At 34.5% G+C, this 25,129-nt stretch overlaps 1 protein-coding gene across 1 annotated transcript in view; it reads right to left on the bottom strand.

Moving 5' to 3' along the window:
• The window catches only part of SEMA3A (semaphorin 3A), a 534,862-nt gene extending 514,812 nt beyond the window's left edge, over nt 1–20,050 (bottom strand). Inside the window, exon 1 of the mRNA XM_005550353.5 lies at nt 19,785–20,050. The gene's annotated coding sequence lies outside the window, so the exon portion shown is untranslated. The remainder of the gene's footprint in view (nt 1–19,784) is intronic.
• Between the last annotated feature and the right edge of the window lie 5,079 nt (nt 20,051–25,129).

The following is a 25,129-nucleotide window of genomic DNA, read 5'->3' as shown; positions in this document are numbered from 1 at the left end:
CTCTTAAACTGTTAGCATTACCTAATTTACCACATTATTTCAGAAGAACATAATCCCACTAAACCACAGCTATTGATAGAATCATATCAGTAGCTTATAATAGGGAAAAATAAACTTCACACAAAAGGAAACATTGACACTTAAGAAGTAGTATTACCTCCCAAAGTGGTAGATGATATAATTAACAACAGTTTTTAATACTGCTCTTAGTTTAGAGAGAGAGTCATGTGACAGCATTAGTGGCAGTAAAAATGGTACTGTATATTCGGTGTTATAAAACTCAATTCTGGAATTAGGTCTAGGTGTAAATTACAGCTCTGCCACTAGATCTAGATAAGAAACTCTACAATGTACTTAATCTCTTTGGAATACTGTATATAAAATTGCTTCAGAGAAGTATTGTTTGGGCCTAATGGGAAGAAAGAAATGGGGGGTGTGTGTGTCTGTTTATATGTGTGAAACCTACATACTTCTTAAGTATTAGTTTCCTTCCTTGTTATTTCCTCTGAAGGTTTTATTATAAATTTTTGTGTTTAGTCACTTTTTTATTCTCTGTAATTATAACTTTACAATGAATAAAATTATTCACAGGAACAAAGAATTGGGAAATATTAAAATGCCATCTATAGATACATATTATGTACTCCATAGTTTTGTATTATTATTATTATTATTATTATTATTATTATTAGTGATTGACTCTCACTCTGTTGCCCAGTCTGGAGTGCAGTTGTGCACTATCAGCTCATTGCAACCTCTGCCTCCCCAGTTCAAGCAATTCTCTTGCCTCCGGAGTAGCTGGAATTACAGGTGTGCACCACCACGCCTGGCTAATTTTTGTATTTTTAGTAGAGACAGGCTTTCACCATATTAGCCAGGCTGGACTCCAACTCCTGACCTCTAGTTATCCACCCTCCTCGGCCTCCCAAAGTGCTGGGATTACAGGCATGAGCTACCACTCCTGCCCTAAATATTTTAATTTATATGGAATAGTTAAATATAAATATCTGATTAATCAGACTGCACAGAAACTAACAAAAACATTTTAAATAATGACTAGGAGCCTCAAAATTATAGAAATAATACTAAACATTTGTTCTAAGAGTAAAATTTTAAATTAAGAAAATTTAGAAAGACAAATATGAACAACACTGCGTTTTTCCATACCTTTATTGTTCTATTTTCCACACCTTTATTGAGCAAAAGACCAGATCCCTGCGCCGTACGTAAGTCAGGATCTTGTTGGAGATCTGAATCAGTTCCAAACCCTCCATGGCTGTGTGTTTTCCATCACTGCAACAACGGCTTTCAGTCTCACCTACTAAGAGGTGGGAGAATCCTAACTCTTTCAATTTTCTTATCTCTCAGCCTTGGAAATAAGTTTCTTTCTGATTTATCTGACTATAACATGAAATTACGAAATGATATGATTAGAGAAAATAAAAGAGCTAGACCTGAACTTTGCTGGAGAAAACAGTCTATTATTTTAAATGAAAAAATGAATAAAAAGATGCAAACTGTATTTCAAAAACAACATTACATAGAAACTTAACCTAGGACAAGTCTTTTTGGGTAGTGAAGACAGACTTTGAAATAAGTGAATGAGAGTCTTGTTCCTAAGACAGGTTGTTTCCTAGATAAGAAAAGGACTGTATGCTCCCCTATACAGATTGTGTAGTTACCTCCTTTGATAATATGTTGAGGACTGCTCCTTTTATTTTTCCCTCTCCCAGAGTAACATTTGAAATCACTTTGAAATACTTATGACTACTCCTCTTTGTAGCAGTTTTTACACTTGACACTGTATCCTCTAGGTAGGCCTAATGAGGAAGATGACTCTTTTTCCCCATCGAAAGTGTAAGAGCTGGTGGGTCCAGAGCCCAGAGAGCTGAGTTATTACTATTTGGCATTTATACAGAGTGCTTCCTCTGCAGAACGGGAGACACATCATAAGCTGTTAATTAATAGGCAGTATTCTTCAATACATCCCTGGAGATGGGAACTGCTGATGATGATCCTGACACCCTTGCTTCTACCCCGAGAAAAAAATAAGCCCCATCCACAGTAAAAATGGAGATAAAATACAAAGGACCAGTAGGAATAAATGTTTATATTCAGTCAGAAGAATTGTCTCTCTATTTTAGGGGATCACAGAGCTTTGGAGAAATGTTAGAGGTTTAAAAAAAAAGTGAAGAGAAACTATAAAGAGAGAAAACTATTTAAAGTCCTAAGAAAAGAGAAGGAAATAGGATGAAGAAAAAACAGTGAAACATCTGTGACATCATTCTTCTTACCTAAGGCCTCAGATGGGCTAGAGGCGCCAGAGTTCTTGCTCCCCCTTCTCCCCCCACCCCCAAGAGTGCCGGGTCCCAGGGGTGCAGGGGTTGGGAAAGGGGGGAGTGGTACAGCCCCTCTCATACTCCCTGGTGAATGTGTGTGTAGTGTGTGTGTGTGTGTGTGTGTGTGTGTGTGTGTGTTTAAACTATACATGTTCAACCTGAAATTTCCTCGCAATAATGGATCGTTAGAGAGAGTCTGTTTTTGTAGTTGGTTTGTTTTTTCTGCCTGCTTATATGTTTGTTTGTTCATTCTGTGTCAGGGTGTCTGTGAATGTGATGAGTGCTTGTGCTGTTCCTTCTCATTGCTTTTGGAGTGGTGGTGGTTTGTTGGGTTGCTGTTTTAAGGTTAAAACATTCATGTGAAACAGATAGAATTGCCTAAATTTTTAGCATTTGGGAAAATCTCAAGTGAGAAAAGCAGCCATACAGATGTTAGAGCAGACTTTATTGGGGTAGGTTTAAAACGCTCACCTAAATCTTTTACATAAAAATATGATCACAGGCCGGGCGCGGTGGCTCAAGCCTGTAATCCCAGCACTTTGGGAGGCCGAGACGGGCGGATCACGAGGTCAGGAGATCGAGACCATCCTGGCTAACACGGTGAAACCCCGTCTCTACTAAAAAAAATACAAAAAACTAGCCGGGCGAGGTGGCGGGCGCCTGTAGTCCCAGCTACTCGGGAGGCTGAGGCAGGAGAATGGCATGAACCCAGGAGGCGGAGCTTGCAGTGAGCTGAGATCCGGCCACTGCACTCCAGCCTGGGCGACAGAGCGAGACTCCGTCTCAAAAAAAAAAAAAAAAAAAAATTATGATCACAAAATGAATTTCAAGGGCTGACTTTTAAAAAGAAAATTCACATAACATGCAACCTGGTGGTTCAGTTGGAAAGTCAGAGGTGCACCTATTTGCATTACTTTTTTTCCAATATAGCGTTAGTAACTAGTGCTGAGCAAAAAAAATGTTAACTTACAGATGATGAGTAGAGGAATATGGGTTTACTCACAGAACTCCAGATTACCTGTGGCACTTGTTTCTGCTTTCATCCCTAGACACTTGGATCAAAGCAAACTATTCCCTATAGAATAGTCTCAACCTTTGGAATTCTCCCTAAAATGTTTCAGCATAATTTTTGTGGACTGATTTTGTTGTCACAGTAGACTTAATCTGTGGTTTTCATATGAATCTAGATTAAGACACATCTTAGTAAAACATACAAATAAAGCCAGTTTTGCAGGAAAGATACAATATGCATGATGGTAGTTTCCAATTTCCATAAAAGTTTTATATTTCCTTAGAACTTAGAGATAAGGTAAAGAAAGTTAAGAATTTTTTTCAATGTGTCTTAGTTGTCTAAATGTAGAGCCAAACAACAATGTAGACTCTGGAAAATAATGCAGTAGAGTAGTAAAACTTGAAGTTAGTTTCATTAAATTAGACTGACAGTGATTAATTGAAACAACATTCAACAAATAGCATGAATGCCTACAACATTGTAGGCATTCAAGTGCCTGAAAAAATATAAAATTCTATGATTTATAAATACTGAATATATTGTATTGCTATTAACTAGAAAAATAAGATATTAAAATCTTTTATTCCTTAGATGCAATAATTAAAATGGATAAATTAACCAAAAAGTGATAAAGTAGAAAAAAAAGTTAGAAAACAAAACACAAATTATTTATTCCAGATTCTTTACATTGTAGCTGAAAATCTAATGCAAGAAACAAACTTGCACAATATCTATACTTTGCTCTTCACCGTGCTGACATTAAGTTGGCTGTTTCTTGTAACTTAGAGACATAGTTACCATTATAAATAACTCTTAGCTATGTTCTGAAGGAAAAAATAATAAGATAACATTTTGATCAGTTTTCCAGTATTTAATTAACCTCTTTTACAACACTTAACACTTGTGCAAAAGGAAAGAGACTTATCTTACTTCTAGTTGTTCCTCTGTAAAGTAAAAAGCAGTATGGTAGAGTATATGCCATGTGTTCGGAAAAAAAAAAAAAAAAGATTTCAAAAACACATCCTTCATGTGTTTACATAACCATTTCAACAATTAAAAGGACTTAAAATAGGCAGGGTGCTGCAGCTCATACCTGTAATCCCAACACTTTGGGGGGCCAAGGTGGGCGGATCACAAGGTCGGGAGTTCGAGACCAGCCTGGCCAATATGGTGAAACTTCGTCTCTACTAAAAATAGAAAAAAATTAGCTGGGCATGGTGGAGGGTGCCTGTAGTCCCAGCTACTCAGGAGTTTGAGGCAGGAGAATCGCTTGAACCTGGGAGGCAGAAGTTGCAGTGAGCCGAGGCCACAGCACTGCACTCTAGCCTGGGCTACGGAGCGAGACTCTGTCTCAAAGAAAAAAAAAAAAACTTAAAATATTATTTGCATAAAATGGTTCCTCAAGCAATGTTGTTTAAATAAATAAAATGCATATATTGGAGGAGACATTCTGTAAAGATAGAAATTTACTCCCACTTATTTGCTCAGATTCTCAGCTAAATTTGCTTGTTTTTTCATCATCTTGTATGAAAAGAAGGCCTATGTATACTGATATAACTACGATATATTTCCATGTCTATAGAGGTGTTGGGGTGTGGGATCTACAAAATAAAGAATGAAACAGTGAATTAATATCCTCTTAGCATATGTCTATCTCCGAGAGCATCCTCTCAGTCATGAATGACTGTATGGTGAAAATGTTCAGTGAGTAAAATAAACATACAACCTCCAATTTCCATGAAAGTTATTGATTTATTGATTTTCAAAACACATGGTCAATGTTGGCATTTGATTTGCCTTTGTGGAGCTCATTCTGCCTGGACTTTGTTTTGCCAAGTCACCCTCATTATCACCTTTCTCCTATGTTAGGTAACTGTAAAATTCCAAATGAACAGCTAAGCAGCCTGGTGTTGAGGTAACATCTTTTTAGAGTTGAAGTCCTCGTGTTACACTGGTTTGTTATTCCAGTGAGATTTCACATTTGTTAAAATATACTTTGAAATTTAGTGGTAAGAGAGACCCTCCCCTGCCCTCAGTTGCTCACACCTTCTAGTGTCAGTTCCCTGCGGGACTTGGAACAAAACTGAGCACTCTGGCAAAGCTAAAAATAATCAGTCCATTAGTATCAAGTTGCTTTCCTGAATATAGCAAGGTGTTCTTTCTACCTCCCCATCCCCAGCCATCCTCCCACACTCTACCTGACCTCACCCTAAGATGTATTATGTTCAGAATACAATGGGAACTTCCCTGACTTACTGTTTTCACCCCAAGGATTAGTCATAAAACATAATCGCATATAAAATTACGCACAAAACTTTTTGCAACTTTGTAATGTTATTTTACTAAATTCATACTTCATAAATGTAGATCTTGGTGAAAATAAAACCATGATATAAAAAATATAATAAATTGGAATATGTTGTCATGAAATTTTGTTTCTTTCCAATAATGTATAATTATTATTTTATGTGGTCTTTGTGAAACACCCAAAAGAGAAATATAGATTTTATAGACTACAAAGAATTACTTTAAAAGGTAATATTTCAATATAATTAGTTAGGTTTATGGCACAATAATATTTAAAAAAATCTAAAATGTTATGCTTAAAGAAAGGAATTTCATTTATTCTTTTTCTCAGTTATAATTTGACATTAGTTAGAAAATATCAGTCTCTATTCTTAAAATTATTAGCTACTTCCACATGCCTGGAATTAACAATAATTAAAACCTTTTAGCAATAGCTATAGAAAATATTATTTTTTAAAATAAATTTTCTAAGTTAAATAGAAATGATATGATATGCCTGTGATTATCAACCTTATATAAAATCATACTTATAAAAGCATACTCTAGTCCTTCTCCTGTCAAATATATACTAACGTAGTCCTCAAAATAATTTCCCAATTTCTTATCTTTCTTTGGACATCTGGAAAATACATTAGTAACTATTAAAAAAAATTAGGTCAAGTGTTCTTTTTCAAAATATAATTTTTACAGCTATCCACAGAACAACAAAAACATTCTACTAAGATTATTTTTCATGGTAAAAAAAAATGCATCGAGTAGGGTCTGCTTTGGGGGATTGTAAGGGGAGAAACCTGGGGTGCTTTAAGGTTAATGGACAGTGATTAAGGTTAATGGCTAAGTGCTTAAGGTTAAGTGCTATATTTACATAGCTGTCAATTCCTTAAAAAAAAGTCTTTATGTCTATCAATCAGTTCTAGCTAATAGCCAATTAAACAGCAAATGGGGGATAGAGACGTAGGTAAAGACCCTTTAACCTGCATTTATAGGGTGGAATGGTCAACTTTCAATCAAGAAGTACTTATTGAACACCTATTTTGTCATGGCTGTGTTGCACACAAAAACGTAGACATCATGGCCCCTGTGTTAAAAATGCTTAGTATCTAGCAGGGAATAGAACTAGGTATGGAAATACATCAGTATGGGCAGCTATCAAATAAACGACACAGATGAGACATGCTATAGAATTCAGAGGAGGTAAAGATACTATGTAGCTCAAGATTTCAGAAAATCAGGAAGGATATTTAAAATAAGCCTTAAAATTAATGTTTGTCAAAGAGCTATATTTTATTCTTAAAAAAAATACAATCCCAAATAATGTGAACATATGTCAATGACATGATGTGCCATACATACTGCTCTGCATTAAGATGACTTCAACAATTTAACAACAATACTAATAAATAAGAAGCTCAATAGTTAGGAATATACATATGTTCCTCTTTTTCACACACAAAATCTCAAGATCAATTTAAAGCAGCAGCAACAACAAAACAACACAGATAGCCAAAGCAAAGCTAGGTTAGTGCATTAACTGTGAATCCAATGCAAACATTTTTAAGCGAGGCAAACCAGAAAAGTTTAGGATAATATAAGGTCTAAAGTATCCAGCAGTTGTTTAAGGCAAACTGCATCATGAACCCTTAAATGACAACATGATTAATTAGATAAAGAAGTTTACTAAAACAAGATTAATGTTCATTTCTACAAAAAACACTGAGAACAGTGCTTCATAGATAGAACGGCCTCACTTTTACTCAATTACCAACATTCAGGCAGGGCTCTGGGGTTTTTGTTTGCCTGTTTGTTTTTTATTTTAACATCTTTCACTCTCCCTGAATTTCCAACTGCAAGATTAGATTTTGACTGCAGAAGGAAGGTATACTAGAAATGGAGAATGCGAAGATAAGGGACTGAAGACAAACACCTGGAATGAAGCAGAAGGTGAAAAATAGTAACACAAAAACATTAAAAGTAAATTTTAAAACTGCTCGTAGGGAATCTTTCTTCAAAATGTTAGAGCCTGAGCATAAAACAGACAGAGATAAATGAGTACCAGAGATTCATAGCAAATTTTAATACATCCCGATCTCCTGACAGCCAGAATGCTGTCCAGGTAGCAGTGTCCAGGGTCAGAGTCAGCCTGGGCAGAAGATTAGAGCTCTAAGGCAAGACTGAAGGGCCCCTCAGCTCCTTGGACTGAAATTCATCTCCTTTTGAGTTTTTCTGAAACTGAATAATTACCTGTTTTTGAATTCGAAGTGTCCTCTTTTTAAAATATAATTACCCCCAAAGTGTTAGAACTTTATCAATTCAAGGTTGTCCCATCAAACTGTATTTTTCAACATACTGTGTCTATGTTTAATTATCTTTGCTCCCATAATGTAGCAGTGAATATTAAATAGGATGAGTGTTTTGACTTAGGAATTAGTGGGAAAGAGCATAGAAATACCAAAAAAAAGTAATAATAAAGACTTTAATAGCATGGAGCTTTATGAATTGGAAACACTGATGTTGGTAGAAGTTCAGTATTGGGAAAAATCTAAAGTCAGTAAGAAGCCTATGGCATGAGGGTGACTGTTTTGAAAGAAAGGTAGAGAAGTTACCCTGATTTTGGAAAAGTGTGAAGAGAGATAGAGTGTCAAAAATAAAGCTCACGACACTGGAAATTTGCTAAGGAGCAATCCTGTTATTTGTATTTTCTAGCTCCAAAGGCTTCTAAGTAAAGAAAGATACAACCTAATGGTGGAGTTGATCAATGAAAAGACACGAGGGCAAATCGAAATCTTCAGGGATCCACTGGTCTTTCAAATATTGACTACCCTCACCTTTTGCATGCGTCTCATTATTAATGGCTTCTGCTGCACAGAGTGGACCAAACCTAATTAAAAATGAATATTATTTCAAAGCTCTTTTGGGGTAACTCTGAAATGTTCTCCTAAAGGAAATAAATCCAAAAACTCTTTAAGTATATTATCCATCTAAATTGAAAGAGCCAGCTACAACTGATGTTGAAATCCAATATCTGTTAAATAAGAAATGCAGTGCTTAATAGAAAAAAGATCTAGCATAAACTTCATGTATCTGATATTTCCCCAAAATTTATGTCTTTGATTTCTAAAGGAATATGAAATAATTGCAATACTTTTTTTATTTAAGTAATGCTAAATATGATTTCCTACGTTTTTTCTTATTACACATAATTCAAGATAAATTAAGTTCACTCTTTTCAGCTAATTACATTGCACTATCTCCATTTTATTATACTGTCTATAGCTTGACAGAATAAAATGTTACCTTTAATAGAAAAAACGCAAATTATTATCTATTTAAAGTCGAAGAAATGAATTTTAATTATTTAATTCATGATAAGCACTGAAAAGAAGACAGCAAAGTTAACTAAAATAATCAATGCCCTCATTTTTCAATATTCAAGTAATGAGGACATTTAATTACTCAAGAGTAGTTTATTAATTTAGTCATGATTGACTGTAAGTCATTAAAAAGCATCATAAAAGTAAGATCGGTTTAAATTAGTACATATCTTTTTAGGAGTAATATAGCTTCTATCTAAAGTTTATTTTTAAAAGCTTGTTTTATGTCTTAATGTTGATTGATGTTAACTTATACATGAAATTATATATATAGGCATTTGAAAAATTGGGCATAAAATCAAATTCATCTATTTCAAACTTCTCATTTTACAAGTGAAAATATTGAGGTAGTGTTATTAATAATGTAAGAAGTGTGTAAGTGCTATTAATGTTACTTGTCCAAGCTCATGTTTATTTTGACTTTACTACAGTAGAATCCCTAAACTTTTGATTAATTCTCTATCATAAAACAATGTACATATAAATGCTTATGTATTTTATAATTATTGTATATCTAGTATCTATTCCTAAACAGTAAATTAGTAGACTCAATTTTATTCAACATATATTTAGCATTCATTAGTGAAATATTATTCTTTTGAATTTTTAGTGGTGCTTTTAAAATCTAATAAATAGCATTAGCAATAACATAGTAAAAGCACCTAAAATGTTCTGAGACTGTTCAACCCAGGGCCCTTCCTAAAAAAACAGTTGGAGTAGGTCTTTAAACACTGATGACCATAGCTATAGGAGTTTACCAGGTGTTATTTGTCCATTACACTGCTTCCCTATAGAACAGCCCGAGTACCGGCCACATTCACATTTTTCCCTTAAGGCATGCCTACCTCATGTGTGGCCTATATATGGCATTATTGTTGTGGCCACAACTGCTGTTAGATGGCTGGCTCCTGTTATAGCCTCTTCCCACTGTTAAAGGTGGTGCTGCATAACTAGTATCCTGAGTTTTGGTAGAAAATCTATGCTTTTCTTAGGTGAAACCTTATTTATTTCAAAAAGTTACATGATAGACTCAGAATTCTAGTTTTCTTTTTTTTTTTTTTTTTTTTGGAGTGTAGTCTCAAACTTTCTTAGTCTAGTCTCATCTGAAAGATGCAAAATACCCTTGGAATGTTTAATTAACAAATCTAAATCTCTTTCAGCCCTTTGAAATGTTTACTTGTAGGTGTAGTTTTTAAAGTTTACAGAAGAGGCAGACATACATAAAATGTTTTGGAAGCAAATCAAAACTATAAATAATGAGAGCCCTACGTGCAATAACTATAACCATAAACTAAAGCACAGGATTGCATTTGTAGACATAATGGGAATAGGCCATGCTAGTCCTTAAAATTAATTTTCTCAAACTCCATGTTAACTACCTGTGGATAAAGAGCTAACAATAAAATTTTCACTTCGTGATAATTTGACCTTTTGTTAACTATCTAGTTCCATTCCCCTTGAAAACAATAAAAATTAGAATGTCAACCACATTGCTAGGAAAATAGGCCTACAGGAAAAATGACCCTTAACTCCAACAACGAATCAGGACTAAGACAATTCTAAATACCTGATAGTAACCCTAATGTTGGGTATCCCTGAATATGGTGATGATTTTTACTGGGCAGGCCCTTTGCAGGAATCCTAGAAGCTGTGTCTCTCTTGTTATAAAAGGTATCAGTTTTTATAGAGAAGGAGGCTTTCAAGCCAGGAATTTCCCTCACTTGCCCCATTTTGACCTTGCCTTCTAGCACCTGAGTTGTTGGACTACTTAAGGACTGCCTGCATTGTTGCCCCAATGGTGCTTTGCTGGTGGTCCATAGTTCATTCTTATTCTATCTTTTGAGTAGGGTAGCATCAGATGTAGCCAATGGTAGTCTTGTGAGTAGGTGTTAATGAAAGTTTTCAAAGATTTTGAGTGGGGAATATACAACTCATATCATACTAATTAAAAAAAAAAAAAAAAATCTGGGCCAGGCGCGATAGCTCATGCCTGTAATCCCAGCACTTCGAGAGGCTGAGGTAGGCAGATGACCTGAGGTCAGGAGTTCAAGACCAGCCTGGCTAACACAGTGAAACCTCGTTTCTACTAAAAATACAAATAATCACCAAGGTGTGGTGGTGGGCACCTGTAATCCCAGCTACTCGGGAGGCTGAGGCAGGAGAATCGCTTGAACCCGGGAGGCAGAGGTTGCAGTGAGCTGAGATTGTGCCACTGCGCTCCAGCTTGGGCAACAAGAGCGAAACTCTGTTTTAAATAAATAAATAAATAAATAAATAAATAAATAAGAAAAAGAAAGAAAATCTGGGTTTTGTCACAGTCAAAAAGGAAAGTTCACAATTTCCAAAATGGACTACTTTAAAAAAACAAAACAAAACAAAAAGAACAAAAAACAGTGCTGGTAATAATACAGTACTAAAAATATTATAATCTACCTAGAAGACCATTGTGTAAGGCTGTGGGTAGCTTTAGCACAGTTTAAAGTTACACATTAAATAATAAAAAAGAAGTGTTCCTATAGCAGCAGAGAATAGCAAGTGGTTAACCTAAATGTTCAAGACATTAAAAGTCTGAAAAAAACAGGAAACAAATATGTTAAATGCATACATTTTTCTTGTTGGTGCATACAAAAATTTGTGATGAGAGCTTTTTAAATTATAGACTATAGTTATTTAAACAAAATAAAAATTCTTCTTTTTAACAAACCTATCACTGTGGAACATCTAATAGGAATGCTGCCAAGTAGAGTGTTTTACTTATGTATGCACATATTCACTTGTTCACTTCCACACACACACACAGAGCAAGTTTTTATCACATTGTGACACTGAAATTAATAAATATACCTTAACACAGGATGTAAAGATTTTATGTAAAAATATAGCATTTACAACTGGTGACATCTTCTTTAGCATTATATCCTCATAAAAGTAAGTAGAATACATTCCAAAGAATGGCATTACTAGTTTCTTGAATCAAAATATGATGGCAATACTGACGCTCTTAAGACACTTATGACTCATACAAATAAAGTTTGTATGCTCATCCTTAAGGATCATAATGTATTGAAGTAGTACAAGTCTCTAAATTCCAGTCCAAAGGAATGGAACTATAATACAAACAGTTTCTATTGCAACCTGCACTGCATGTGGGCATCTTGGCATGTTTGTACACATTTACTGCCTTTATAATTGGATTAGTCATCTGATAGATTTCTGTGTACTTAATCTTCCTTAGAAATTCAAGAAAATAGAACACATTGCTCATCTGTAAAATGGAAATGACAAATCTACCTTTATTCATTAATATAAAGATTACATAAGATAGTGTAAGTCACACGACACACAGTAGTTACTGCAGTAATGTTCCTTTTCCAAATTTAACATATTTTTAATATTTTAAATAAAATTTAAATGTTTGCACATAAACTAACATTACTAAAATTTTCATGTATAAAGTAAATATTTGGCCACAGTATTGGATGTGATAAAATATACTTTTATCATTATTTAAGAAGTGAAAAAAATCAAAGTTTTTTTGGTACTATTTCATGAGGTAGCTGAGAACAAACATGAAAATACATGTTAATATTTTATGTATTTTTTTTTTTAAAGGGTCTTACTCTGTCACCCAGGCTGAGTGCAGTGGGGCGATCATGGTTGATTACAGCGTCAACCTCCTGGGGTCAAGTAATTCTCCTGCCTCAGCCTTCTGAGTAGCTGGGACTACAGGCACTCACCACCCCTAATATTTGTATTTGCTTTTTGTAGAGGTGAGATTTCGCCATGTTGCCCAGGCTAGTCATGAACTCCTGGGCTCTGGCAATCCTCCTACCTAGGCCTCCAAATGTGCTGACACTGCAAGTGTGATTTACTGCTCTCACTTTATGTGAATTTCAGACATCCTTACCAGTACTAACAAGTTTCTCTTCTTTACCATGCTTCAAGCCAATATTAGCTGTGATTGAATGAGTAAACCGAACTTAATTCAAAGGTTCAGTATTGTAGAGCTTACTTTCAAGTAATAAAGATTTGGGGCTCCCATTGTTAACTTTGTTTCATTTCTGAAATTGTAGAAAACTGGAATAGAGAAGAGGCTCATTTAGAAATAGTATTAATCAAATATGAGTCTTTCATGAAGTTTACAAATTGGGAAAAGGTTTGATAAGTGTTTTCTTGGCCGGAGAAAGAAATTTTGATTCCTTCGTGAAATGGAAATTAGACTCAGAAAAATGTTTAATGATTAAATATCATTACAACATATTTTAATCTAAAGAGTAAAATAGGCATTATGATGTATATGACATAAAACAAATTACAGGCCGGGCACAGTGGCTCACGCCTGTAATCCCAGCACTTTGGGAGGCTGAGACAGGCAGATCAAGAGGTCAGAAAATCAAGACCATCCTGACCAACATGGTGAAACTCTGTCTCTATTAAAAATACAAAAATTAGCTGGGTGTGGTGGCAGGTGCCTGCAATCTCAGCTACTAGGGAGGCTGAGGAAAGAGAATCACTTGAACCAGGGAGTTTCAGGTTGCAGTGACCCGAGATTGTGCTATTGCATTCCAACCTGGCGACAGAGCAAGATTCTGCATCAAAAAAACAAAAACAAATACAAAAAAACAAATTACATCAAACATTTATTCTTATACTACAGCTAAAATCTTTTACAAGTCTACCAAGCATATTACATGAAACATCATATATATGGCTTGTGCATGCTCCTGTGTTCTGTTCTATCTTATAATAACTTCTTAGAATTTCCTATAGTACTTTACAAATGGTTTTGCAAAGTTTATTCACAAGTATTCACACAAATGTTGCATGATGGATATTCTGTACATTTTGAAAACAAGGTAGTGATTGCCACAAAGAAGACCCAAGCCCCAGTATTTTTACTTAATGCTCACTATTCTCTTTCTAGAGAATTTTGGATTTGTGAATTAGCCAAGTATAATTATAAACACAGAAATGTATCACATAGTTAACAGCATTTAATTTATTTCAGGAAAATAAATTTCAGAGTGACCAAAAATATTATTTATCGGAAAAACACGATTATGTAGCATGTAAAATTCAAGCATATTAGTGCATCTCACTAGAAAAAATAAGGTTAAATCTTCAAGCTTTTAATAGAAGTACAGATAGAATACTAATGATTCTTCTCTGTCTCTTCCATACAAATTTGAAACGCACAATATTAAGTAATAAAACAAAAGTGAAGTTACTACTAATTAGATGCCTCTTTGATTTCTTGCTTTAGACATACCTGCAGCTAACTTCTACTGTGAACATATAGCAATGATAATAATAAAAATGTATACCCACGTTTTAAAAAAGGGTATTTTAATGGGCCTCAAATGAAAAGAAATATTTAATATTAAGCAGGGCTAGAAATGAAAAACTATTAGATTTTGGCTGCCTGCAAATCCAGACCCAGGTGGCCAGGAGTCTGACTCACGTAGGGAAACTGGGACCAAGCCCCCCCCCACCTCGCCCCGCCCCATGCAAAGGGAAAATCATGAATTGGGTTGATTGTTGTGACTGCTGGCTGGGACTTCAGGGTGTTTGAAACTGTGGAAGTGAGCAGAGATAGCTAGCACCCAGATCTGGATAGAAGTGTCCACCAGCAATGTCTAGGTCTGCAGTGTTCCCAATATTTCCCTGGAACATGAGCCAGAAGCAATTAGATTAAGAATTAATTCCAGACTGGTTCCCTGGTGAAAGGCTTGTAATGTCAAGTAAGAACAGAAAGAGGGAGAGAAACACTTTTCCACTTAAGATGAACGTACAAATAAAAATAAAGTAGTTACTGGATAATTCAAAAAGGATTTATGAGGATAAGATTAACTTCAAGAAATTAACCTGTGGATCTCCTGATTAATGATAGTGATAGAGGAAGTCTTTGACCACTGCTTTCAAGTAATCATCAATCCTCAAGGTATTTAGAGCTTTCAGATCCTGTCACCACAGATTAATTTTTCCAGGATCTTGAGATTAGTTTTTAAAAACTGTTTTTTACTCTTTAAAAAAATAAGACTAGTCTATGACTTTATAAATGCTGTTCATATTTAGATATCTTTTATGCAAACCAAAGGAAAAATGAGAATTAAAAGAACATTTATTTCTACCTACTCTTTTGTAGAAAATGAGTTGGGGTTGCTCACGTTTGAAGGAATTTCCCCATGTTCATTCCATTTGCCTTGCATGAGTCTGCTTGTGTTTGTAAAAGTAAACTATGTATTGGTTTAATAATTATAATAATATGGACTGTTAAAAATAAAATAAAATATCTCTTTAAAATGAATATCCTGTGTTTATATGGGAAAGGATAAACCCATAATATTGAAAATATAAGATATAAGACTTTTTGTCAAAAATATTTTGTTTTTATTATCTTCACTAAGAATCTCAATCATAATGATGAATGTCTGTCTTGAGAAGAATGTTTTACACTAGATAGACATACCACATATGTAAGTTATAGGAAATTATATTTTAAATGAAATATTACAAAGAGGTGTTTTCCAGGCTATGTTTTTTAGAAGTCTACCAAGCATGTATATATGTGTGTGTATACACACACACACACACACACACATATGCGCCAACGGTGTGTATATTTATATACACATACACATACACATGCATATATATATACATACTCCCCACAGATAAGGAGAAAATTCAATTGGCATTCTATCTTTCAAAAAACAAATATCCAGATAGTCCTATTGAATAACTGAGGCCTAAAAGTCTTTGAAAGTGTTTGACAGCTCTTTTTTTTTTCACTGCCTTGAAGGTGGGAATGTGTTTAGGTGACTCTCATTGAAAGACTATTGTGATTAGAGTGATCTCTGTTCGTCAGTCAGCCAGACATCACTGAGTTGGAAATACCCTGAGGAGACAAACTTCCCAGAGGCCCACTATTAACAGGTGTGGACATGTGAAATGAGTGAGAGTTGAAGGGTCAGCTCTTCCTCACATGTCAGAAATATAACTGCAACTCCTTCTTTACCTATAATAAAACCTCTGAAAATAGTGGGGTAAAGTACTGAGAAATGTAACCTGAAGTGAGATCATACTGACTGATTGACAACCAACTACTTACGCTTTATTTGATTGGGCATTCCATCAATTTCATTCTGTACCTTCTTTCTAAATTCAAGTAGTCCAGATAAGATGGTCAGAGATAAAGCCAACTTTCCACTAATAATGAAGTCACCCATTAGAGAGGTAGTAGATTCCGGTGTTTGGGGTAGCATCTTCCCTCAAGCAAAGTTAATTTGAACCCACGTTACACTATTTACTACCTGTATGAGTTTGTTCTCACACTGCTATGAAGAAATACCCGAGACAGGATAATTTAAAAAAGAAAAGAGGTTTAATTGACTCACAGTTCCACTTGGCTTAGGAGGCCTCAGGAAGCTTACAATCATGGCAGAAAGCACCTTTTTAAAGGGTGGCAGGAGACAGAATGAGTGCTGAGCAAAGAAGGAAGCCTCTCATCAAACCATCAGATCTCGTGAGAACTCACTCACTATCAGGAGAGCAGCCTGAGGGAAACCACCCCCATGATTCAATTATCTCCACCTGGTACTGCCCTTGACACATGGGGATTATTACAATTTGTGGTGAGACTTACGTAGGGACACAGAGCCAAACCATATCACTATCTGCATGACACTAAGCAAGTCCCTTAACCAATCCATTTTCGCATTCGTAAATGGGAATAGGAACGCTGCCTACTTCATTGGACTATAAGAACTAAATAAATCACGGCATGTTTAGGACAGTTTCGAGGAATTTATTTGTGAGAGCCCCATTAATGTTATGCATTAGAACTCTGGAAGTTGTTGGCTTCCAATTCAGAGCAAAAAAATGGAATTTTGAATAATAGAGTACTGGGAAGACGTAGCTAGCTGTGGCCATTGACAAAATGTGACACATCCGGGAAGCACTGTGCCCATTTTACAGAGGTACTAGATTTTTCTCTTCCTTGAGTGGCTGTTGAAAACTCCTCTTGTGTGATGTTGGCATTCAAAATTGAACTCCTTTTTTCTACACTTTCAATCTTGATATCTAATATAATTCCTTCACTATAAGTGAACATGAAGTTATTAAGTTCTATATGTGTTGACATGTGGTTAAAAAAGAAAATTTATTACAAAGAGAATATCCCTTAGAATAAGTTGATATATCCTATGTCTTCTAATGATTTTCCTCTAAGCATATAGCAATTTTCATATGTGATAAATATAGTATATATACTTATATTATTTGTATTCTTTAATTACTTATATTGCAATCTTATTTGAAAACATGTGTAGATAAATCTACAGGGATACAAAATGAATAATACATGAAAAATTTTTTTTAAATATATAAGGACCACTTGATTTATTCATTTCCTTAACTTTATGTGATATTTATTAACAAATTATAATTCCAGTAAAAAGGAATCATTTAAAAAATATAAGTTGGATATAACCACAATGTTTTTCCAGCAAAAAAAAAAAAAACCCTTTAACTTGAAAGACTGTAACACCACCACCACCATTATAAATTTGATCCTTTGAGATTGTCACTAGGCTTAAAATTATTCTCTTCATCCTCACTCAGCTATATTCATCAATGATTTTTCGCCATTAGTGAAAAACCACTATCTTCATGAGTTACTTGTGTATATTCACTTGCTAGCACATTTAAGCATAATAAACTTAGGTTAAAAAATCAAACCTTTTCCCCACTCTACCTTTATCCCTACAGAGCCTTTTAAAAGTTCATTAAATTAACTGAAACTTAAGCAAAGTTTATATATTCCATTTGGATAAAGAGTAAAATTTTCATTCACCAATTATTAGCTCGATTGATTTTTTTCACTTAGTTGTTATTTTTTCTTTACTAAACCAAATATACTGTTGTGTTGCTATCATATGAAAGCAACCACAATGCATTAAAAATGTGCAATATAATACTACTTGATTTTTATTACACTTTGAAAGGCAAATGGAGTAAATCAAGAAAAAACAAATCTAAATGCCGTGCTGAAGTGAGGTCCAGCCTTTGAAACCAGCTTCCTATTAATCACAGGGCTGACCTTTTCATTAAGGGGCACTTGTTGAAGTCATTGACACGGTTACGGCATTCATATGTGTGAACTGTACTCTATGGCATTCATGTGCTGGGGAAGGCATAGTGAAATTAGAATCTCTCCCTGTAGGGGGTAGACATTGACCGCTATTCAATGCCAACGATTGTCGCTTAAAGTATTTCATGAAGAATGACTGTGAAACTCCGTTTACTCCTCCATCAGTAATGTCAAATGCAATTCTTAAAGAAATATATTTAACTAGAAACAATTAATTAAACCTCTCATAGCAGCAACTTTATCCAAGCTAAATCATTTCTGAATATACACAAAGGAGTCATCAGGATTCTACCGTCATGGCTTTTAAATCATCATTTTTAATGATGTCCATCTATAATAGTTAGAAAATAAAAACAAAACATTAGCCGATGGGGAATTATGTAAACAGTGCAATACTGTTTTGTCTAATTTTGCCTGTCTATCTACTCTACATATGTGCATTGCCTTTTGAGATGACAATGTCTTCCAGACTAATTTTTCAAATTAATAATGGTTAAATTTGTAAAAATCAACTCAAAGGACTATTAATAGATAAGAAGTGCGGACAGTTTTTGTTGCATTTTCTTTAATCTGATCAGCTTTGTGCAATGCTTGATGGATTAATTTAGAAATAATAACTGGAATCTTTGGTAGGGCATATGTTTATTTCTTACATGAAGCATCATACATTTGAGCAGCAAACACATTCTTTTACATTGGCTGACATTCCACCTGAAAGTCCACCACAGTTAGTCTGTTAACACAATTCAGAATATATGGTATGGTAGTAAAAAGATTCCCCATAGTCAAGTAAAAATCAGAGTAGGGTGCTCAAGGAACAAGTCTGTACCTAGATCAAATCTGAACTTCAAGTTCAAACATAGTTTAATGGTGAATCCAAAGTTGTAAATGCAAAATAAACGCAAAGTGAAGACTGCTTTAAACCAAGCATGAAAGACTAAAAAGTCAAAGTTGAGATTTCATACATCTGGTTTTAATATATCTTCTTATGTTATTAGACAAATGACCTTTTTTGTTTTGTTTGTTTTAAAAATTCACTCCCATTGTCATTGCTGCTACAACGTAATATTCTTTTAAAGGAGTTTTTAGTGTCACTTTTCTAGTAAGAGATCAAGCTATAGAACGGATGTGTTAAGCAAAAATTATAAGCAAATTCCTCACATCAATGTATGAGGAGTAATGTAGCAGTATAGTTATGCATAAAAGTGAAATCCATTTTCAAGAAGGGTATGTGCTTCTTAAAGATTCTTTTTTGTGTTCTTGAAACTGACAAAACACTTGCCACCATCATTTTTGACAGTAATAAAGGACATTTCACCCAGAAGTAGCAGTTAATATGCCAAAATACAGGATTGAATTAACAGTATTATTAGCACCACATTTCAGTTCCGAGACCTTCTGAATGAGGAGTCACTTCAGGAGTATTTAAGTATTAATGACAGTGCCAGGGCATTGTGCAAAATGAAACTGGAGAAAATTCATGGGGTTATGAACATAAGCTTTGTCTTAGTTCACTTTTGCACAGTCTTTAGAGGATTCCCTGGGAGTAAACACCCTTAATTAATTCCCAAGTAAAAGAAAGAAAGATAATTTTTTCCACTTACTGAATTCGTTGTCCTTTGTCCATGCGTTGAAGTCAAAGGGCTGTTCTGTTCTTACCTAGCTCCAGGTTGCCCTCCGGATTAGGCATAAACGTGAGCGGCAAGAAGCGTGTTCACTTTGTAACTGTACCAGGAGCAGCCCATCGCACTGATGCTAGAGAGCCCAACAGGACACAGTGCTAAACTTCAGCATGAGAGCACAGCATCTATTAGCCCTGAGGCTCTACCATTTCACCTACACCTGGGCGGATCTATCAAGCTTCATCTCTATTAGAGCTATTTGACTCTGTGGTTTAAGAGAGAGGAGGAAAAAAAAAAAAAGAGGCTTGCCGTTGTCACACTTGTTTCCTATTAAAGAGCCTTACGGCGGATTGAGTAATTGTGTACGAAGGTAGTCTGGCTGGCAGATGTGTGCAGCCCCAGTGGAGCACTAGATTCAAGGCAGATGGGTTGTACCAGGGCGCAAACAACATTGAGAGAGAGAGAGGCGTGATTAAAACAGCAGGCCTCTGTTTTATAGTGCTGGAAGTGGGGTAGCATTAAAACTCCTAGGAGACAGAGTTCCCCAAATGCTATTGCTCTGTAGCAAAGAAAACAATAAATTCAATAAAAAGGAAAGATTCTCAAACTATAATAGTTATAGAGATATTTATAATAATCACATTAACTATTAATGAGGGGCTAAATAATGCACCCTTCCCCCAATACCCTAACCGAACTTAATTAAAACTACTCAATCATGGGTCATAGTGGGTTATTGATAGTGTTAACGTGATGGATTTGAAACAGATCCCTCATTCTGCTACATAAGCCAAGTTATCTTTTTAATCTGAATTAAATTGCTTTAAGGAGATTTACACTGTCAGGCAGATTGACATTCTCCAATTGGACATTTATTTTAATGTTCTTGAAGCCAATTTTTACGGAAAATGTCCTCATCTAGGTATTTCTGTATATTACTTATTATTTCAGGCACCTTAACCCATCAAAACTTTAGGGTTTTCTGTGTCACCACTCTTTTTCACAAGAAAAAAAAAAAATGCGCAAGAAATCAGAATGAGTATAATTAACTTCCAAAAATCAGGCTGTTGGATCTATTTTCCTATGTTGCTGAGAGCTATTTTCCCGTGTTAAACAGTGTGCGGCTACTATTGTTAATCATGATGATGATGGTAATTGAACAGTTGCTACATGACAAACTATGTAAAGAGCGTTACACAATCATTTCTTCTGAGTCCTACAAGGACACTGTAAGGTCAATATTGCTATTATTATCATTTTTTTTTTTTTAAACAAATGAGGGAGTCTCAGAGAGGTTACTGTACCCAAAGTCATGGTTTTGTTATGGTTGGAAGCAGGATTCAATCTGATCTGCCTCTAGAATTCTCACTCTTCCCCATGTCAGACAGTCTCCCTGAAGAATAATTTTTATCCAGTACAGAATCAGATGATTATTATTGATCTCTTTTATAAGAAAATAAAACATAAACTCTTATTTATATGAATACTTAGAGTTTAGAAGTAGATATTCTAACTTCATGTGCCCAGACAGGTAGTAGAAATATAGTCTAGTCTACTGATAGAAGTGTAGACTCATGTTAGAGGGACCCAGCAACTTAGGAATTGCCTAAGCAGTTATATTTTTAAAATAATTTATTGGAACTTTTTTATAATGAAAATCTCTTGAGAAAATGTTTCTTTAATATCCCTAATTCATTTGCAGCAAACTTGTAAAATAAAGTACAGGATTAAAAATTAAAAAATATCACATCTATTTTCCATGTTTCCGTAAGTTGTCCAAAATTCATTCATTGTTTGATTAAAAATTTTTATGATCCTTTTCAGATTTTATCATTTCTCTGTAAATAATTACTTTATTCTAATAGAAGCTTGTTTGACTCATCAGTAAAATAATATAATTTAGCAGACTAAAAAGAAAAAAGCTCTTTTCACTTCTGGAAACAAAAAAGACAATAAAATAATTATTTAAAAAAAGGTATGTTAAACTTCAGTAAAAACTGTATTTAAGTTATGAGAGTAATATTTATTGAAAATTATAAAAGATAAACAACAATATAAAAGTCTGATTTTTAAATAATTGCATTGTTTTATGCTGTATGGCAGATCACACTAGCATCCATATCTTTTGTCCTCTGATTTTGGATATTTATAATAACCACACTAAACAATTAGAAAAGTGTCCTCTCTGTCATTCCATCTAAAAAAAGGAATAAGAAGAAACAAGCTTCAAAATGTAAAACTATTTTTAAGGGAAATATTAAAAGGCAATAAAGGAGAATAATAATGTATGGGAAAAATGGGGATAGGAAACCAAGGAAAAGACAGATGGAAGCAAAAAACACAGATAACAGAACCCAAGAAAAAAACTGATAAACAGATTGTGATTTCAGTGTACCCCAAGGGGCCAATACAATTTGAAGAAGTCTAAACAGTTCATAAATATCATTTGAATATAGCTGTGGTATGAGAAGAGGGTCTCTTTAACAATGTCTGGTTATTTTAGAGAGTGTTTGTGTATAAGTATATGTATGTATGTGTGATTTTCATATCCTAAAGACATTACAAGCATGTGTTGATATTCAGGTTTCAGAAATCATACTACTGGATGAGCACAAAATTACCTGCAGAAATATTACATAAGAGAGCCATTTATCATAACTTTCTTTAATTGGATTTAAGTAAATTAGATTGAAGTTTCTGGCTATCTGAACTCTCTATTATGAACTTTAGCATTTTCAGATTTCAGAAATTTTCATTGGAAAAACAAACAAAATTTCTGCATTTTCATGGTTTCACATAATTTGCCCTGAAGACTGTCATTGTGATATGTTTTTTCTATCTTAGTTGAAAATGAAACATATTGGAAACATCCCAAGAAAAAAATATCCTGGGGAGTTTCCAGTCTAACTTTTATACCAAAACTTGGATAAGATTTAGAGAAGCATACAGTTTCTTTATTTTGATTTATATCTATGTTTTTTTCCCAACCCATCATACAAGCCTATTCACAAGGGGGTCCTCTTTAACAAATGCTCTCTAATTTATGAACTAATGATTCAATGCTTGCTGGTTTTTCTTTTACCTGTAGGAAGGCAAAAATCAAAATTTCCCCAACTCACGTCTAGCTGGCCACATCATTCCTGATTTGGATCTGTTTTCAATTCTATTTATTCCCATTCTATTAAATCACACATTCACCTTTAGTTTTACTAATGGAGGCTATGGCAGTGGTTGTGGTGTCTGTGAAGTTACTATTAATAAGATTCTTTTAATAAACTTCAATATGGTCTGTCATTTCCAATTAAATATCAAAATAGTTTGCTGAAATGATGTACAAATATTTCTCTTTAATAAATATGTTCAACTATTTATGATATGTGATTGAAACAGAAATTTAAGGCTCTTTTAATAATCTGGTTTAAGACTTGATTCTCTTTTAAATATGTGTCTTGCTTTGATCAAGCCTTCAAAGTCCAAATGGTAAATAATTTTAGTTCCAAGCCACTTATTTCTGAGTTAAAGGTAATGGAAAAACAGCATGATGATCCCTAGTATCAAATTGGCATTTCTGAAAGCAGTGCTTCAGCTCCTAAATGTAAACACACTTTACGTAAATTCCTTTAAAAAAAACTTTCTGCCAGACATGGTGGCTCACACCTGTAATCCCAACACTTTGGGAGGACAAGGTGGGCAGATCACCTGAGGTCGGGAATTCGAGACCCGCGTGACAAACATGGAGAAACCCCGTCTCTACTAAAAATACAAAATTAGCCTGGCATGGTGGTGCATGCCTGTAATCCCAGCTACTCGGGAGGCTGAGGCAGGAGAATCACTTGAAACCAGGAGGCAGAGGTTGTGGTGAGCCGAGATGACGCCATTGACCATTGACTCTAGTCTGGGCAACAAGAGCGAAACTCCATCTCAACAACGACAACAACAACAACAAACAAACAAACAAAAAAAACCTTTCCATATTTTTATATTTTTCACGCCATAGTTTCAATTTTATGCCTCATTAACGCAAGGATATAAAACATATGGAGTTCCTTAAAGCACAGGGTTCACTGACTCTTTTACAGATATATCGTCTTCCCAGTGTGGTTTATTGGAGTGCGATTATATGTAAGGTGAAGATAAAACAGGGTTTGTGTTTTTGTTGATTCACCAGTTTTAGAGAATGGGACTGAAATGTTACTTTATGTTGTTGTGGATTCACTAACTCTAAAATATGTCATGCAATGGGCAAAGAAAGTAAAAATTTAGGTACCAGGCCATTAATATATTAATATTATGATATTACATTAATAGGATAAGCTATCAATAGAAAAAGATTGGATAGAACTGTAGAAAACGGTATATTTCTGTGAGCAGATCTGATAAAACTGTCAGAGATTTGCCAGTTGGGTGTGAATAATCAAGAATTCAACAAATATTTGGGGTAACTCCTTCTATGAGACTAGGCTTGATTCATATAATTTTATGATATAAAAATATTTCCAACATTGGTTCTCTTCTCCTTCTATTACGCTGGTGCAAAAGTAATCACAGTTTTTCCCATTAAAAAGTAAAAAGTTACAGTCTAATATTAGATCTTAAATATCATCCTAAAAAGTAATCCGGCCAAGGTAAGAACATTCTCTCCAAAATTTTTATTATAATAAAAATGCTAGTGATCGAGGAGGAGGATAAAATGTACTAATTAAATATTTTTAAAACTTATTCTTTATTCTCTGTGTTAGTTTAAGACATTAGCTAATAGTAGTATGGAATAGTATACTTTTCAAAGGACAAGCTGCATCAGGGAATAATTTCTTTGGGGAATATGAATAGTACGGGTTGTCAAAAGTGGTACAGGTGGTGTGATCAAAAAGGCTCCAGGTAGGTTGAAGTCCTTAAAATCATAAATCTCCATGAGGTGACCAACCCAAGGAAAGCCATTATTTTAAAAAAGATACATTTGGGTGAGTTCAAAATTAGGTAACATTTGGGGATGGGGGACAGAGAGATAGAGGAAAATTTAAAGGAAAGAGGTCTCAAAAAAGTTCTGCCAACTTTACAATTTTGCCTAGGCCAACACTGGGAAATATGTAAGATAACTGGAGGCTATTTGTGAGCCAGTTAGTGAAAAGACTAAAACCCTTGCATAAAAATTATTATTTTACCATGTTTTTAAGATTTGCCAGACAATTTTTAATTTAGCCATCACTGATACATAACAATGCCTAATGTCTGATCTCAACATTTTACAAACTCTAGGGGATGAAAATATACACACAAAACAAATTAAAGAATATTTCATTTCAAGAATGATATATACAGTAAATTTA

Source organism: Macaca fascicularis, chromosome 3 (assembly GCF_037993035.2).
Source record: "Macaca fascicularis isolate 582-1 chromosome 3, T2T-MFA8v1.1".
Taxonomy (NCBI): Eukaryota; Metazoa; Chordata; class Mammalia; order Primates; family Cercopithecidae; genus Macaca; species Macaca fascicularis.
The sequence above is the reverse complement of the archived record's forward strand: the minus strand, read 5'-3'. Positions and strand labels throughout refer to the sequence as shown.